The following is a 17,641-nucleotide window of genomic DNA, read 5'->3' as shown; positions in this document are numbered from 1 at the left end:
GTCTGTTCCAAGACTTACAGCGGCTACGTTTGACGGCTTGGCGGTTGAACGCCGGATCCTAGCGGAAAAGGGGATTCCGGAGGAGGTCATTCCTACCCTGATAAAGGCTAGGAAAGACGTGACGTTGAAACATTATCACCGTATATGGAGAAAATATGTTTCTTGGTGTGAGGCCAGGGCTGCTCCTACGGAGGAGTTCCAGTTGTGACGTCTACTTCACTTCCTTCAAATAGGAGTGAATTTGGGCCTAAAATTAGGGTCCATAAAGGTCCAAATTTCGGCCTTATCCATTTTCTTTCAAAGAGAATTGGCCTCTCTTCCTGAAGTACAGACTTTTGTGAAGGGAGTGCTGCATATTCAGCCTCCCTTTGTACCTCCGGTGGCGCCTTGGGATCTTAACGTGGTGTTACGCTGCGCTGGCCGGGAGTTACTCCTCAAATACAAAGGCATCGCCTCTGTACGATGCTTTTGTATTTGTGCGGGGGGGCCGGCACTGACATGCGGGGCGGATTAGCCCTGTGCTGGGCGTCCCCCCGCATGTCTGTGTTAACGATTGTAGCTGTGCTAAATTTAGCACAGCTACGATCAGCTCGGAATGACCCCCTTAACCTCTAGTTGTGAGAGTAGCCGACACAAACCTGAGTTTTCCGGAATCGCCATTTTAAAGGTGCTCTAAGAGCTCTCTTAATTGCACAACAGAAATTCCTATCTAGGGTGTTATCACTGGCGATAGGGCTTGGCTGTATCTCTAAGGTGGTTACCGCTGGCGATAACGCTGCTGTCACTAACAGTGATCCCTACTGAGGATAAGACTAGCCGTGTTTCGCCAGCCGCAGATTCTTCATGCCGTGCAGGTATCACCACCGTCCTTGTTCTGATATCACCATCCTGGGATTATATGGACAAAGCATTTTACGTGTACACCTGGCAGGTCCTCACTACCCCCGGCTAGTACCAACCTGCTGTTAGAGTGCATGGGTTAATAGCACGAATCCACAAACCTTACACAATAGTCATCCGTCACCGATATTGTGCAATATCCCAATTTTACTGTTTCTGTAGAAACAGCCTCAGAGGTAAATTCAGAACTATTCCTTCCATTTGGGACGAGGGATGAGGCATCGTGCACAGATCCCCGGGGATACGCAGTGAAATCCAGAGCCAACGGTGAGTCCCAGGCAACCTCACAAGCCAGGTGTGTATTTCACGCATAATAGGGGTCATTACAAGTTGATCATAGCTGAGCTAAATTTAGCACAGCTACGATGATTCACACTGACATGCGGGGGGACGCCCAGCACAGGGCTAGTCCGCACCGCATGTCATTGCTGCCCCCCCCCCCCTCCCCGCAGAAGTGCAAAGGCATCGCACAGCGGCGATGCCTTTGCACTTCAAGAGTAGCTCCCAACCAGCGCAGCTTTAGCGAGCTGGCCGGGAGCTAATCTTCGCTCGCCGGCCCGCAGCGCCTGCGTGTGACGTCACGCAGCTGCCACGGCCCGCCCCCCCCCCCAACGGTCAGGCCACACCTGCGTTGGCCGGACCGCGACCCCCTAAACAGCGGCATGACGCCGCTGTCCTGCCCCTTCCCACCCAGCGACCGCCTCTGTCTCAAGAGGCGATCGCTAGGCAACGACGGCTGCCATGCGCCGGTGCACTAAGGTGCCGGCACATGTGTAGTTCCGACCCGATCGCTCCGCTGCGACAAACTGCAGCGAGCGATCGGATTGGAATGACCCCCATAGAGCCACCTTATTATATTGGCTTAGATATTTATTGAAGAAAGTTCTATAAAATAAAAAAGCACATGAGATAACTTGGCAGTATGGCAATTTTAGTGCAATCCCCCAAGTTCAGCTTTTGAATGAGTGTTTTTAAGTAAATATGTATTTATTCAGAATTATTTATATAGCGCACACATATTCCATAGCACTTTACAGAGAATTTTTAGCCATTTCTCATCATTCCTGGCCCCAGTGGATCTTCCAATCTATATTCTCTATTACATGGACACATACAAACGGCAAAACTGCGCATGCGTATGCACCGCAATGCGCACGCTTGGCGTACGGGTGTAAAGAGCATCATGGTTTTGCACAGGTTCTAGCGACGCTTTCAGTCGCACAGCCGATCACAAGGAGATTGACAGGGAGAGGGCGTTCGTGGGTGGCAACCAACGGTTTTCTAGCAGTGTTTGGAAAAACGCAGGCGTGGCCGGGCGTTTGCTGGGCGGGTATCTGACGTCATTACCGTGTCATTCGTCGCGGCAATCATCACACAGAATAAGTAACTACAGGGTTGGTCTTGTTCTGCACAAAATGTGTTTGCAGCCGCTCTGCTGCACAAGCGTTCGCACTCCTGCAAAGCGAAAATGCACTCCCCCGTGGGCGGCGACTATGCGTTTGCACGGCTGCTAAAAACAGCTAGCGAGCGATCAACTCGGAATGAGGGCCCTATATTTTGCTGATCTTATGGTGCAGGAAACAAATTTTTCCTTAACTCCAGATTATGGAACACAGAGAACTAGTAATACATTTAGGTATTTTAGTGCAAGTAAGAAATAGCTGCATGCAGCCCAGGCTAGGGCCACAAGGGAAGGGCCATTGGGAGGTCAGTGATAATTAGCACCAGTTGGCCCTATAACTGCACAGCAATAGCTGATCTCCTTGCAATGTAAAGTGGAAAATGCACCATTTTCATACTTGATTCCTTTTACAGAAATAAGAAAAGGGAAGAGAGTTTTGCTGCTGCAAGTGGTGGACTTGTTTCACCACTTGCCTATGTGATTTGACCACTCCCACTACATGGGATGACCACGCCCCTCCTGGTGGAGCACAGCCTCAGCCTATGAAGACAGACACTACCCAGAATTAAAAAATTAAGGGGGGGGGGGGGCTTTGATTCTGCAGGGATTTGTGTTTGCATGCAGCAGTAGCAGCAGTATTTGTGGGTGGAATGCCAAGCACTGGGATCTTCATCATTACATTGCTAGAACTGTATTCGTGCCTTTCTCTCTTTACACAGTGTACGCATATACTGTAGCAGCCACACCTGATGGCTGGGTGTGTTTCGTAATGTCCCTGTTTTTCAGTATTGACCAATTCCACAATACAGTCCCTCGAGAACGCAGAAAAGGGCCTTATAGCGAATTAAATGATGAGCTTTTGTGTCCAATGAGACATCATCGCGTGCAATGTCCTTGGATGGGGTGTAGTATGGTTTGCCGGCGGCCAGTACACCGGCGCCGAGATCCTGACCGCCGGCATGCCGACAGCGGGGCGAGCGCAAATGAGCCCCTTGCGGGCTCACTGCGGGCACGGTGGCGCGGTACACTATTTATTCTCTCTCCAGGGGGGTGGCAGACCCCCAAGTGAGAGAATAGGTGCCGGTATGCCGGTTGTTGGGATTCTGGCGCCGGTATACTGAGCGCTGGGATCCCAACAGCCGGCAAACTGAATACCACCCCTTAGATATCTTATCAAAAAGAACATTATAAAAAGTGATGCTCATTCTCATGGATGACTGCATTGTATTCATTACTTACCTTGTAAAGGTACACAGTGGACACTGGGTGTAGTATGGTATGCCGGCGGCCGTGCTCCCGGCGACCAGCATACCGGCGCCGGGAGCCCGACCGCCGGCATACCGACAGTGTAGCAAGCGCAAAGGAGCCCCTTGCGGGCACGGTGGCGCGCCACGCTATTTATTCTCCCTCCAGGGGGGTCGTGGACCCCCACGAGGGAGAATATCTGTCGGTATGCCGGGTGTCGGGATCCCGGCGCCGGTATACTGTGCGCCGGGATCCCGACATTCGGCATACTGAAGACCACCTGTGGACACTTACTATGAAGCTGCACAGGTGATATTGGGGCTGATGTATTAACCTGGAGAAGGCAAAGAAAGTAATAATCCAGTGATAAATGCAAGGTGATAACCACACCAGCCAATCAGCTCCCATATGTAAATTAACAGTTAGGAGCTGATTGGTTGGTGCCTTTACCACCTTGCACATATCACTGGTTTATCACTTCCTTATGCCGTCTCCAGGTTAACACATCTGCCCCTCAGTACCAACTGCCTGCGTATAGCCTGGAGGGCTGTTCCTGAGTATTCATCAATGAGTATTCATTTTTAATTCATCAATTAATCTCCTCCATCCTTGACATTAAATAGAATGTATCTGAAGTTTGCAGGTGTAGCTCTGTAGAGATACTGGCTGGCAGCAGTAGCGGACTCTTATCTCCTCAGCAAAGAGTCTTCGCCCAGCCTGTGGACCTTGGGCTTATGCGATAACCGGCTTCCTGGCTCTTGCATGTGGTCTTCCATTTCCACGTTCATGGAAATTAAATTAATAAAAAAAAAGAAAAGAAAAAGGTACTTTTTCCCACCCCCTCACCCCAAAAAATACACTAGTGTATTGGACCCGAGTCGCCTTGGTCTGTCTCCATCTTTCTGTTGCACTGCAGCTGCCCATCCTGCCCCCTCCCTCCACCGCTCCCACTCGCTCCCAGACTGACCCCGCTCCTGCGTGAGGAGACAGGAGAGACCGTATGAAATTATTCTATAGATTTTTGTCATTTGCCAAAATATATTAATTTCAACATTAAAGCCTATTTCCCTTTAATTCGCTGTACTGTCCTTACTAAAGAAGCCTCAATGCTTTGGATGGTATCCAGTCTCTAGGGCGACCACAGTTAAATCGACAGTCATTAGGTCGACCACTATTGGCCGACAAGCATTAGGTCAACGGTTTCTAGGTTGACATGTTCACTAGGTCGACGCGTACTAGGTCAACCCTTTAATTGGCTGTACTGCCCTTACTAAAGAAGCCTCAATGCTTTGGATGGTATCCAGTCTCTAGGGCGACCACACTTAGGTCGACAGTCATTAGGTCGACCACTATTGGCCGACATGCATTAGGTCAACAGGGTTTCTAGGTTGACATGGTCACTAGGTCGACATGTACTAGTTCAACGTGACAAAAGGGCGACATAAGTTTTTCACAAATTTTTTTTGTAATTTTTTTAAACTTTTTCATACTTTCCGATCCACATGGACTACAATTGGGAACGGTAATCTGTGCCGAGCGCAGCGGTAGTAGAGAGAGGCACCTTGCCCGAAGCATGGCGAGGGAACACGGTGCACTAGTTGGGGTTCCCGGTCACTCTACGAAGAAAACAACACAATTTAAAAAAAAAAACGCATGTCAACCTTTTGTCATGTCAACGTAATGCTTGTGTCGACCTATTTTGGGTGTTGACTTAGTCATTGTTGACCAACAGTGGTCGACCTAGACACTGTCAACCTAAGTGTGGTCCACCCTATGAACCACACCGCTTTGGATGAGGTAGTTATTGCACTGGCGTATCTATAAGGGATCCGGTCTGAAGATCGACAGTGTCTAGGTCAACAATGTTTAGGTCGACCACTATAGGTCGACAGTCACTAGGTCGACATGGATGGAAGGTCGACAGGGTTTCTAGGTCGACAGGTCTAAAGGTCGACATGATTTTTTCACATTTTTTTTTCTTTTTTTGAATTTTTTCATACTTAACGATCCACGTGGACTACGATTGGAACGGTAAAGTGTGCCGAGCGAAGCGGTAGCGGAGCGAAGGCACCATGCCCGAAGCATGGCGAGCGAACGCGGTGCACTAATTTGGGATCCCGGTCACTCTACGAAGAAAACGACACAAAAAAAAAAAAATCCTCATGTCGACCTTTAGACCTGTCGACCTAGCACATGTCGACCTAGCACATGTCGACCTAGAAACCCTGTCGACCTTCCATCCATGTCGACCTAGTGACTGTCGACCTAAACATTGTCGACCTAGACACTGTCGATTTGATGAACCACACCCATCTATAATGGGTGCAGTGTGTGTGTGTACGTGTGTGTACGTGCGTGTGGTGTGTGTGTGTGTGTGTGTGTGTGTGTGTGTGTGTACGTGCGTGTGGTGTGTGTGTGTGTGTGTGTGTGTGTGTGTGCGTGTGGTGTGTGTGCGTGTGTGTACGTGCGTGTGGTGTGTGTGTGTGTGTGTGTGTGTGTGTGTGTGTGTGTGTGTTGTTTTCCAGCTGGAGACAATTATCCCACAATATTGTTTTCCATTGACAATTTCTCGAGCACATTACATCATAGCTTGGATTGATCGCTGCGTATAACTTGGCCTTTGGCCATACCTGATTGTATTTCATAAACACTTATACAAAACAGCCGCAGCGCTGAGACTCATGACCACAGCAATAATTGCACAACTTTGTGTAACAATTGTCGTGTAATGACCGCTATAATAGTTACCTTATTATAAAACATCAAACTTTTTTGTTTGCTTGCAGCGTTACTGTACGTGCGCAAAACACTTTATAGGCGTCACAGCGTGCTAACCGTTAGGCACGTCCCTGCCACACACGCAACTTACATGTGAACAGACAACATAAAGCCAGTGGCGCATGTAGCTATAAATTTGTATGCACACTAACACCACCAGGACAGAACGTAGCGGTGTAAACTTTCGCTGTTACTATTCGTGGCAAAATGAACGGTTTGGCTCTTCACTGCGAATGCCGCTGATCAGAACAGCCGTCACGGCTCAGTGGCATTGATAAATAGCCCCGAAACCAGTACCAATTCTGCCACGAATACCGTCAGAATTAAAATGACCATTAAGTAGCGGCCAAGCTCTAATTATTTACAGACTTATGCCCTTATTTATCAATACATTTCACTGTGAGTGATAAATTGCACCAGCCAATCAGCTCCTGTCATTTTTCAAAACCAGCCTGTGACATGTAAGTTAGGAGCTGATTGGCTGGTGGATTTTATCACTCACAGTGATATTTATCACTCGTTGATAAATAAGGGCATCAGTGCGGATGGAGACGCAAAACTGGAGCATGGAGATTGTATGGACAGATCTTTGCACCCCTATGAAACAGCCGTGGAAACTCCATTTGTGTGTAGGTTTACTCACCTTCTATATGCAACGTGTTATATGGCATGTTATATGAGCAATTATTCCTAGGAAGCACATTCGTGTCTGTAGCACATTCATGTCTGCGTATCCAGATGGGACGTTTCGGCAAGCCATCAACATACGGTTTATAAAGTTATTTGCTTTTAGCTGGAACACATTGGTATCGCTCCTAGTGCTATATCAATATTTACTTCTCAGTTTATGGAGCTTGGTTACAAACCTCTCATTGAAGGGTTTGGTATTTCAGTTTATTATAATGAAGGTATGTATAAAGCCTGTGTATACACGGAGTATGTGATCTGTAAGTCACACCTCTGATTTATCCTTTTCACCTTATCACAGCTCCATTGCCAATCGCAAAGTAGCCCCCATAGGTTTCTATGCGGCCCCCCCTTCACTGGAACGTGCCCCCTCGCTCTTTTCTACTGTCTGCCTATTCTGTGTTGACCCTTTCACCTTGTCACCCTAATGCATGTCGACCATTAGTGGTAGACCTACTGACTGTAGACCTTTTTAGTGTAGATCTAATAATCCACACCCCGCCATCTCTAACTCGCCTACCTCTTGCCCTCAGGTCCCCATCCACATACTCACCCCTCATGTCATCTGTCTGTCTCCCCTCTCCTGTAGATTGCAAGCTCCTAGGAGCAGGGTCCTCCTCCATCCTGTTCTCATAGCTCTCTTCTCTAGCACTTCAGTGGCAGCCTCACCTGCTCAGTGGCAATGTAGGCTGGAATTTATCCAGAGATTTGTCTGTTCCTTGTCTTGTGTGTTCTTTAGGTCATCAACTCTTTAGCCCTCAACATAATAGCGTACACCCCCCCCCCCCCCAATCGTCCCGCTTTGAATGGGACGGCTCTGCATGTTGGGGACTATTCCACCCTCAGGGACTCGCAACTGACCCAATCCCCCCACACCATAGTTGCCGACCCTCCCTCATTCTGCAGGAGACTCCCTGAAATATTAGCAATCTCCTTGACTCCCTGAATGGACCAGCAATCTCCCTGATTGCACCTTATCCCCAATATGCAGCTGTTACATTCATGGGAATAAAAATAATTCAGAGATACATACATTCAAATGGGATCATCAGTGCCAGTGCATTGGTAGAGATGTGCGGCTGGCACTTTTCGTGTTTTGTGTTTTGGTTCTAATTCCACTTTGGTGTTTTGGTTTGGTTTTGGCAAAACCACCCTTTCGTGTTTTGGTTTTGGTTTTGGATCTGGATGATTTTTGAAAAAAACATAAAAACAGCTAAAATCACAGAATTTGGGGGTAATTTTGCTCCTACGGTATTATTAACCTCAATGACATTCAATTACACTCATTTCCAGTCTATTCTGAACACCTCACAATATTGTTTTTAGGCCTAAAAGTTGCACCAAGGTGGCTGTATGACCAAGCTAAGCGTCACAAGTGTGCGGCACAAACACCTGGCCCATCTATGAGTGGCACTGCAGTTGCAGACAAGATGGCACTATTCAAAAACTAGTCCCCAAACAGCACATGATGCAAAGAAGAAAAAGAGGTGCACCGAGGCTGCTGTATGACTAAGCCTAGCGACACAAGTGTGCGGCACAAACACCTGGCCCATCTAGGAGTGGCACTGCAGTGTCAGACAGGATTGAACTTTTCAAAAACTAGGCCCCAAACAGCACCTCATGCAAAGATGTAGAAGAGGTGCAATGAGGTAGCTGTATGACTAAGCCAAGCGACACAAGTGTGCGGCACAAACACCTGGCCCATCTAGGAGTGGCACTGCAGTGTCAGACAGGATTGAACTTTTCAAAAACTAGGCCCCAAACAGCACCTCATGCAAAGATGTAGAAGAGGTGCAATGAGGTAGCTGTATGACTAAGCCAAGCGACACAAACAATTCCCACTGGAATTATAAATCCAAATCACTGGAATTAATTGGCAAAATCACTAATAAAACGCCCAAATCACTGGAATTATACGTTCAAATCACTGGAATTAAATGGCAAAATCACTGAAATTAAATGGCAAAATCACTGGAATTATACTGCAAAATCACTGGAATTATGTGTCCAAATCACTGGAATTAAATGGCAGTACCACTGGACATATACGGAAGTGTCAGACAGGATGGCACTTTAAAAAAATAGTCACCAAACAGCACATCATGCCAAGAAGTAAAAGAGGGCAATGAGGTAGCTGTATGACTAAGCTAAGCAACACAAGTGTGCAGCACAAACACCTGGCCCATCTAAGGTTGGCACTGCAGTCCCACTACACTAATGGTGGATACCGGATGCACGTCTAACACCAGCATAGTTGTTATGGCCTCAGTAATCGGCTTTGCAACAGGGTATATATATATATATATATATATATATATATATATACGGCAGTATCTCTGGACTGGACTTATACGCCAGTACCACTGTAATTATACGGCAGGATCACTGGACTTATACGGAAGGATCACTGGATTTATACGGCAGGATCACTGTAATTACACGCCAGTACCACTGTAATTATACGGCAGGATTACTGGAATTATACGGCAGGATCACTAGAATTAAATGGCAAAATCACTGGAATTATACGTCCAAATCACTGAAATTAAATGGCAACATCACTGGAATTATACGTCAAAATCACTGGTATTATATGGCCAAATCACTGGAATTATACGGCCAAATCACTGGAATTATACAGCCAAATCACTGGAATTAAATGGCAAAATCACTGTAATAAATAATAATACTGCTAAATCACTGGTATTAAATGTCAAAATTACTGGAATTATACGTCAAAATCACTGGAATTATACGGCCAAATCACTGGAATTATACATCCAAATCACTGGAATTAAATGGCAAAATCACTGGAATTATACTGCAAAATCACTGTAATAATAGTGCAAAATCACTGGAATTATACGTCCAAATCACTGAAATTAAATGGCAGTACCACTGGACATATACGGAAGTGCCAGACAGGATGGCACTTTAAAAAAATAGTCCCCAAACAGCACATGATGCAAAGAAGAAAAAAAGGTGCACAGAGGTTGCGGTAAGCCTAAAATAAGCAACACAACTACCTGGCCCATCTAGTAGTGTCACGCAGTGGCTGAATGTCGAGAGTGGGCCTCAATTGTTCGGTCCACTGACACCAATCCAGCACGTCCCTGTCATTTAATAAAAATTCTGCAATTGGTGGACTTATACAGCAGTACCCCAGGACTAATACAGCAGTACCCCAGGACTAATACAGCAGTACCCCTGGACTCATACGGCAGTGTCAGACAGGATGGCACTTTTCAAAAACTAGGCCCCAAACAGCACCTCATGCAAAGATGTCAAAGAGGTGCAATGTGGTAGCTGTATGACTAAGGCAAGCGACACAAACAATTCCCACTGGAATTATACGTCCAAATCACTGGAATTATACGTCTAAATCACTGGAATTAAATGGCAAAATCACTGGAATTATATGTCCAAATCACTGGAATTAAATGGCAAAATCACTGGAATTATACGTCCAAATCACTGGAATTATATGTCCAAATCACTGGAATTATACGTCCAAATCACTGGAATTAAATGGCAAAATCACTGGAATTATACTGCAAAATCACTGGAATTAAATGGCAAAATCTCGGTATCGCCTGCCTAGTGAAGTGGAATCTAGATGGGATTTGGTACCGGGGACACAATACCTCCATCAATTGTCTAAATCCCACTACACTAATGGCGGATACTGGACGCATGTCTAACACCAACATAAGTGTCAAGGCCTCAGTTATGAGGGCTTCCATCGTCATGTGAAGCTGAACCACTAGTCATGAACATAGGCCAGGGCCTCAGCCGTTCCTTGCCACTCCGTGTCGTAAATGGCATATTGGCAAGTTTACGTTTCTCCTCAGACCATTTAAATTTATTTTTACTGAACTTTGGCTTTTTGGATTTTACATGCCCTCTACTATCACATTTGGGCATCGGCCTTGGCAGACGACGTTGATGGCATTTCATTGTCTATGTCATGGCTAGTGGCAGCAGCTTCAGCACTAGGAGGAAGTGGTTCTTGATCTTTCCCTATTTTATCCTCCAAATTTTTGTTCTCCATTATTTATCTGGAGTTCTATAACACAATATGCGGCACAGGAATGACTGATAGCTGATGGCCAGGACACTACCACTGGTCTGATGCAGGACAACACAGCAACACTGTAAGGGACTTGTTGTTGTTATTATTATTATACTGTAGCAGTGGACATATAGCAGCAGCGTATACCACTGCATACTTGCCTACTCTGGAAAACGAGTTTAAGGGGAGATCCTAGATTGTGTAAGAGTTCGTGTGGCATGCCACGCCTAAAGGGCGAGTCTATTTTTATAATCTCAACTGTATGGGCATACAGGTGTAAGTGCCACCCCACACACACACGGGTCAGTGCCAGACTACACACACACATACAGAGTTCAGTGCAACATAGAATAAGAACCACTTCGCCCATCCAGTCCACCCATGTACATACACACATTTACACGCTAGGGTTAATTTTGTTGGGAGCCAAATTAACCTGCCAGTATATTTTGGGTTGTGGGAGGAATCCGGAGCACCCGGAGGAAACCCACGGAGGCACAGGGAGAATATATAAACTCCACACAGTTAGGACCATGGTAAGAATCGAACCTAAGACCACAGTGCTGTGAGGCAGTAATGCTAATACCACACAAACAGACACTGACCTAACCTTGGGGGTGATTCCGAGTTGTTCGCTCGCTAGCTGATTTTAGCAGCATTGCACACGCTAGGCCGCCGCCCTCTGGGAGTGTATCTTAGCTTAGCAGAATTGCGAATGAAAGATTAGCAGAATTGTGAATAGAAAATTCTTAGCAGTTTCTGAGTAGCTCGAGACTTACTCCTACACTGCGATCAGCTCAGCCCGTTTCGTTCCTGGTTTGACGTCACAAACACGCCCAGCGTTCTGCCAGCCACTCCCCCGTTTCTCCAGACACTCCCGCGTTTAATCCTGGCACGCCTGCGTTTTTCCGCACACTCCCAGGAAACGGTCAGTTTCCGCCCAGAAACACCCACTTCCTGTCAATCACACTCCGATCACCAGAACGATGAAAATTATTCGTTCGGACGTGAGTAAATCTACTAAGTTTTGTGCTAAAATACTTAGCGCATGCGCACTGCGTACCATGCGCATGCGCATTTTCACCTTAATCGCTCCATTGCGAAAATCGGCAACGAGCGATCAACTCGGAATGACCCCCCGTGCCTCCTCCTCCCTCCTCCTGCAGCGTCTCATCAGAGCTCAGAGCAGCCTCTGAAGTGTCCACTCTGCACACCAGGCCAGCCCCAAGATCACTCACCTCTTCCCTGATGTCTCACTTGCCGTGGATCCCAGCGCGTAGGGGGAGAGTGGGAGAGATCCGCCGCTACGCTGCCTGTGGCGCATGGCTGGCCGCTAAGCTCCGCCCTCATTGCGTGTGGACTCGCGCATGCGTGGTTCAGAAATCAGCCGGGTCGGAGGGAATCCGGGGGATTTGCGGGGCAGCGGGACACGGGTGGGTGGAAAGGGAGCCTCCCGCAGAATGCGGGAGTGTTGGCAAGTATGTACCACTGTGACTGCCTCGTCACTGGAATGACTGATGGCCAGGACACTACCACTAGTCTGATGCAGCACAACACAGCAACTCTGAACTGATGCAGCACAACACAGCACCACTGGACAGCACTGGACATATGGCAGCAGAGGACACCACCACTGTGACTGGACAGATTCAGCACAAGACACAGACACTGAGGACACTGAGAGAACGGAGACACGTCCTCTCTCTACACTCTCCAATGCCGAAGTGAAAATGGCGGGGACGCGCGGCTCCTTATATGGAATCCAAACCCCGCGAGAATCCGACAGCGGGATGATGATGTTTTGCCTCGTTCTGGTTTCCGAGTCAGGCGGGAAAACCCGAACCTGGATCAGAACCGGACTCGAATGGTGAAGTTCGGTACGGTTCGGTTCTCTGAGAACCGAACCCGCTTATCCCTAGTTATAAGGCACAATGATCCCTATGGCTACATGCATTTTAAATAAAGCTTCTCATGGCCACTTACAGTACATGGAACCTCTTGTAAAACACAATACATGAACAGATCCTGCAAATGATAAGAGTCTTTTCTTCAACAAGTAGATCTTACTAGCTTTGGGGCTCAGTTACATTTGGATGTCAGTCATGTGTGTGACGCGCCTCTCAGATGTAGCGGTACACGCCCACGCTGATAGGTGTTACTTTCACATCTCCCTGACATGTTTTTTTCAAAAGTAGGCAAGGGTGCCCCACACCCCTCTTCTTCTCCTTCCATGTTTCCCTTACCTCTCCTTGTTATAGACGACTGTTTCTAATTGTTACGTATCCACTATTGTACAAAAACAAGTGTTTCTTTTTTTGTTACATATTTGCATCTAATTTCATACTTTTGCCAAATATGTACCCGTATGTCATAATATATTTTTTTGTTACCTTTCTCTTTATTAACATGAGAACTTCAAAACCTTACAATAAAAACTCTGTAGAAAAAAGAAAAGAGGAAAGGTTGCGGGGAGCCCCCCCTCGAAGGGATGGAAATAGGGGCACGCTGTGAGGCCATGAACCTTTTTCGGCCATGCGCCAAGGGCTCCCTTAATTTCAACGCAGTGGGGTTTAATGTTACTCCAGGATAAAGCTCAGCTGTAAATCAAAGCGCAGCTCTGTGCCGTATCCAAGGGCGTCAATGATATAACATTAGGAGGTCGATCATATCAAAATATACCTCAAAGTTGCGTATTATTGGGGGTCATTCCGAGTTGTTCGCTCGCAAGCTGCTTTTAGCAGCTTTGCACACGCTAAGCCGCCGCCTACTGGGAGTGAATCTTAGCTTATCAAAATTGCGAACGAACGATTAGCAGAATTGCGAATAGACACCTCTTAGCAGTTTCTGAGTAGCTCCAGACTTACTCGGCATCTGCGATCAGTTCAGTCAGTTTCGTTCCTGGTTTGACAGCGTTCGCCCAGACACTCCTCCGTTTCTCCAGCCACTCCCGCGTTATTCCCAGAAACGGTAGCGTTTTTTCACACACACCCATAAAACGGCCAGTTTCCGCCCAGAAACACCCACTTCCTGTCAATCACACTACGATCACCAGAACGAAGAAAAAACCTTGTAATGCCGTGAGTAAAATTCCTAACTGCATAGCAAATTTACTTGGCGCAGTCGCACTGCGGACATTGCGCATGCGCATTAGCGAGTAATCGCTCCGTTGCGAGAAAAAAATAACGAGCGAACAACTCGGAATGACCCCCATTGTTCGCTGCCCTATAGCTGTTTGTATCTAATACACAATATCTGGGCTATCGTAAGTGTGGTGTATGCGTATTAGATCAGTGGCCTCACCCACAATTCAGTCGTATGGGTTATTTTACTAATGAATAACTATGTCCTTGTATAATTGACTTGTATAATATAATTGGTGGACGGTAGTTGGTGACAGCTGTGCTTTAAATCAGCCGTGTGTCCTACCTCCCACTTATTCCTCCTCTCACGATGTAAGACAAGTAACATGTGTGAGCGTTGGGAGGTTACAGAGTGGTGCCAGGGACTGATCTCACCAAGGACGGGATTGCTGGATGCAGAGTAGCACTAAGCCAGTCGGAGTGCGGCATATTCTACACGTTAGCCCTGTGATTGCCCACAGAGTGAATGGATGTAGGGGGATGTAGTTGGATGGACGAATGCGGATTGGGATGTATTATGGGCGCAGCAGGGGTGCCCTATGCCCAGAGAGGCTGGAGGGCCGTGAAGGGGTGCCCTCACATTGGCATAGTTCAGATGTTTCTGCAAATTTGTCTTATTAAGGCCAGCAAATATACTCTGATGATAACCTGTAACAGAGTATGCGCATAGGGAAGCAGTTACAATACTGCTAGTCTGGATCCATGCGGTCACATTGCCAACACTGGGATCCCGATTAGCGATGAAACGGCGCCGGCAGAATACCAGCGAGGTAGGTGATTCTCCCTCTATGGGTGTCCATGACACCTATAGAGGGAGAATATATATCCTATGGCGAGTGCAGCGAGCCACCGTGCCCGCAGTGTGACGAGCGCAGTGAGCCCGCAAGGGGCTTTCTAGCGCTCGCCCCGCTGACGGCATACTGGTGGCCGAGATGCTGCTGTCCGTATACTGACGGCTGGCATCCCGAACGCCGCTCATTCATACTGAACCCTGCGCATATGCTGCAGACCCCAAAGTGTATGCACGGTGTTTGTAGTCATTTGCCACCATTTTGCCGCAATCCTTGGGCCTAATTAAGACCTGATCGCTGGGCTGCGTTTTTTGCTGTCCTGCGATCAGATAGTCGCCGCCTACAGGGGGAGTGTATTTTCGCTGTAAGTGTGCGTTCCTATGTGTAGCAAAGCTGCTAAAAATCACTTTGTGCAGTCTCTGCGCAGCCCAGGACTTACTCCTACAGTGCGTCTGAATCCTGCTGATCGGGCCCGAAGCTGACGTCAGACACCCTCCCTGAAAACACCTGAGCCCGCCTGCGTTTTCCCGAACACTCCCTGTTAACGGTCAGTTGCCACCCACAAACACCCTCTTCCTGTCAGTCACCTTGCAAACGCCCGTGTGAATTGATCCTTCGCACCATCCCGTCGCTGACCGCCGATGCACATTGTAGCCATCCGACGCGCGTGCGCATTGCGGCTCAGATGCATGCGCAGTTCGGATCTGATCGCCCGATGTGCGAAAACGCACAGCGGCGCACAGATCTGAATGAATGGAGGGTCAGGTCAAACGAGGCCTGACCACATAGGGGATTCCCGCTTACCATCAGTAACCGCCTGTTACTGACTCCACCCACTGCGCTGTGGGCGGGTTTATGCTGCCACCACCAAACTCCTAACCTGCCGTGGCGTTTGGAACTACGGTTCTGCTCTGTATGTGCCGACGCACTGCCTTACCACACCTGTGTGGTGTTGACGAATCCCCTCTAGCCACTTGCTAGGCCTCTACCGGTAGCTGGCGGAAGGCGGAACTTGGAGACGTTAGGTGCTTACCTGGACAGCCGGAGGACGGGGCTATGTTTGGCATAACCCTGTAGGTCACAAGATGAAGCAATCTTCTTGAGGCAGATGTTTATTTGCTCAATAATAGCCTTAAAAAAGACTCATCTCTATTGCTAGGGGCAACAGCATACAGCAAGATGTTCCAGCAGAATGAAGATGGTACAACTACACTTGGAGGCTCACAGGCATCCTCTTTTTATCTCAGTTCTACACACAGTAGCACGGGGGTAAGCCCTCCCTGTCTTCTCCAACCAATCAGGTTATCGCACAAAATATAAATAAATACAAGTTACATTTCAAAAGTTAAGAATTAGATAAAGCACATTCCTGCTCCTCTTCATATATAACCAAACCAGTGGCTATCCCAAACACAATCTGATTACCATGTTCCTGTCTCTTTCACAAATGTAAATGTAACTTGCATTTCAATTGCATTCACCCTCTCACACATAGACAACGTTCTTATACTGTAAATGAAACATAATCTGCATCACACATAATGCAGCCTAAGAAATCTTACATCAAACTGTTGGTAAACGAAACCCACTAGTTTGCATTCATAAAACACAATTGATTTAGCAGCAACTTGTTTCTCCATGCAAAACCAGTTCACACAATGGCCCTCATTCCGAGTTGTTCGCTTGCAAGCTGCTTTTAGCAGCATTGCACACGCTAAGCCGCCGCCTACTGGGAGTGAATCTTAGCTTATCAAAATTGCGAACGAAAGATTAGCAAAATTGCGAATAGACACTTCTTAGCAGTTTCTGAGTAGCTCCAGACTTACTCGGCATCTGCGATCAGTTCAGTGCTTGTCGTTCCTGGTTTGACGTCACAAACACACCCAGCGTTCGCCCAGACACTCCTCCGTTTCTCCAGCCACTCCCGCGTTTTTCCCAGAAACGGTAGCGTTTTTTCGCACACACCCATAAAACGGACAGTTTCCGCCCAGAAACACCCACTTCCTGTCAATCACACTACGATCACCAGAACGAAGAAAAAAACTCGTAATGCCGTGAGTAAATTACCTAACTGCATAGCAAATTTACTTGGCGCAGTCGCACTGCGGACATTGCGCATGCGCATTAGCGACTAATCGTTTCATTGCGAAAGAAAAATAACGAGCGAACAACTCGGAATGACCACCATTATTCAGAGAAGACAGCAAACAAATCCTCTCACCTGCATGTGTCTATAAAGTTACACAGAGACACATCTCAATCTCAAAGAAATGGCTTGTCCATACACCCCTTTCCAGGTGCCAGGGGCATCAGCATCTCAATTCCTAGGTGAGAAGCTTCCAAGCCATTTGTCCTCAAATATAAATGCATTTTAAAACCAACACAGCTTACACATTCCTTCTAAGTGCTGGCATTTGCATGCATTGTAAATGTGCAATTCTACAACTGTGCCTAGACTAGAGCATTAAATATAACATGGTGAAAACACAGTATTAAACATATTTTGAAATACCCGGTGCCTAGCACCCACAATACATTTAAAGATGGCGCCTAGCACCAGTGCACAGTTTAAAAGTGGCGCCAAGCGCCCATTGTCCTTGAATATGGCGCCGGTCACTGAGGGTTA

General features: G+C 47.3%; 1 protein-coding gene across 5 annotated transcripts in view; it reads left to right on the top strand.

The window, feature by feature from the left end:
* Positions 1-17,641, top strand: part of DENND2B (DENN domain containing 2B) — a 421,742-nt gene that overhangs the window by 190,838 nt on the left and 213,263 nt on the right. Inside the window, exon 1 of one of the 5 annotated variants that reach the window (XM_063944051.1) lies at positions 1,148-1,167. The exons of the other annotated variants lie outside the window; for them this stretch is intronic. The gene's annotated coding sequence lies outside the window, so the exon portion shown is untranslated. Of the gene's footprint in view, positions 1-1,147; positions 1,168-17,641 lie in introns of those variants that run through there. 5 annotated transcript variants of the gene reach the window in all.

Source organism: Pseudophryne corroboree, chromosome 11 (genome assembly GCF_028390025.1).
Source record: "Pseudophryne corroboree isolate aPseCor3 chromosome 11, aPseCor3.hap2, whole genome shotgun sequence".
NCBI lineage: Eukaryota > Metazoa > Chordata > Amphibia > Anura > Myobatrachidae > Pseudophryne > Pseudophryne corroboree.
Note: the sequence above shows the minus strand (reverse complement) of the source record. Positions and strands in the feature narration are given on the sequence as shown.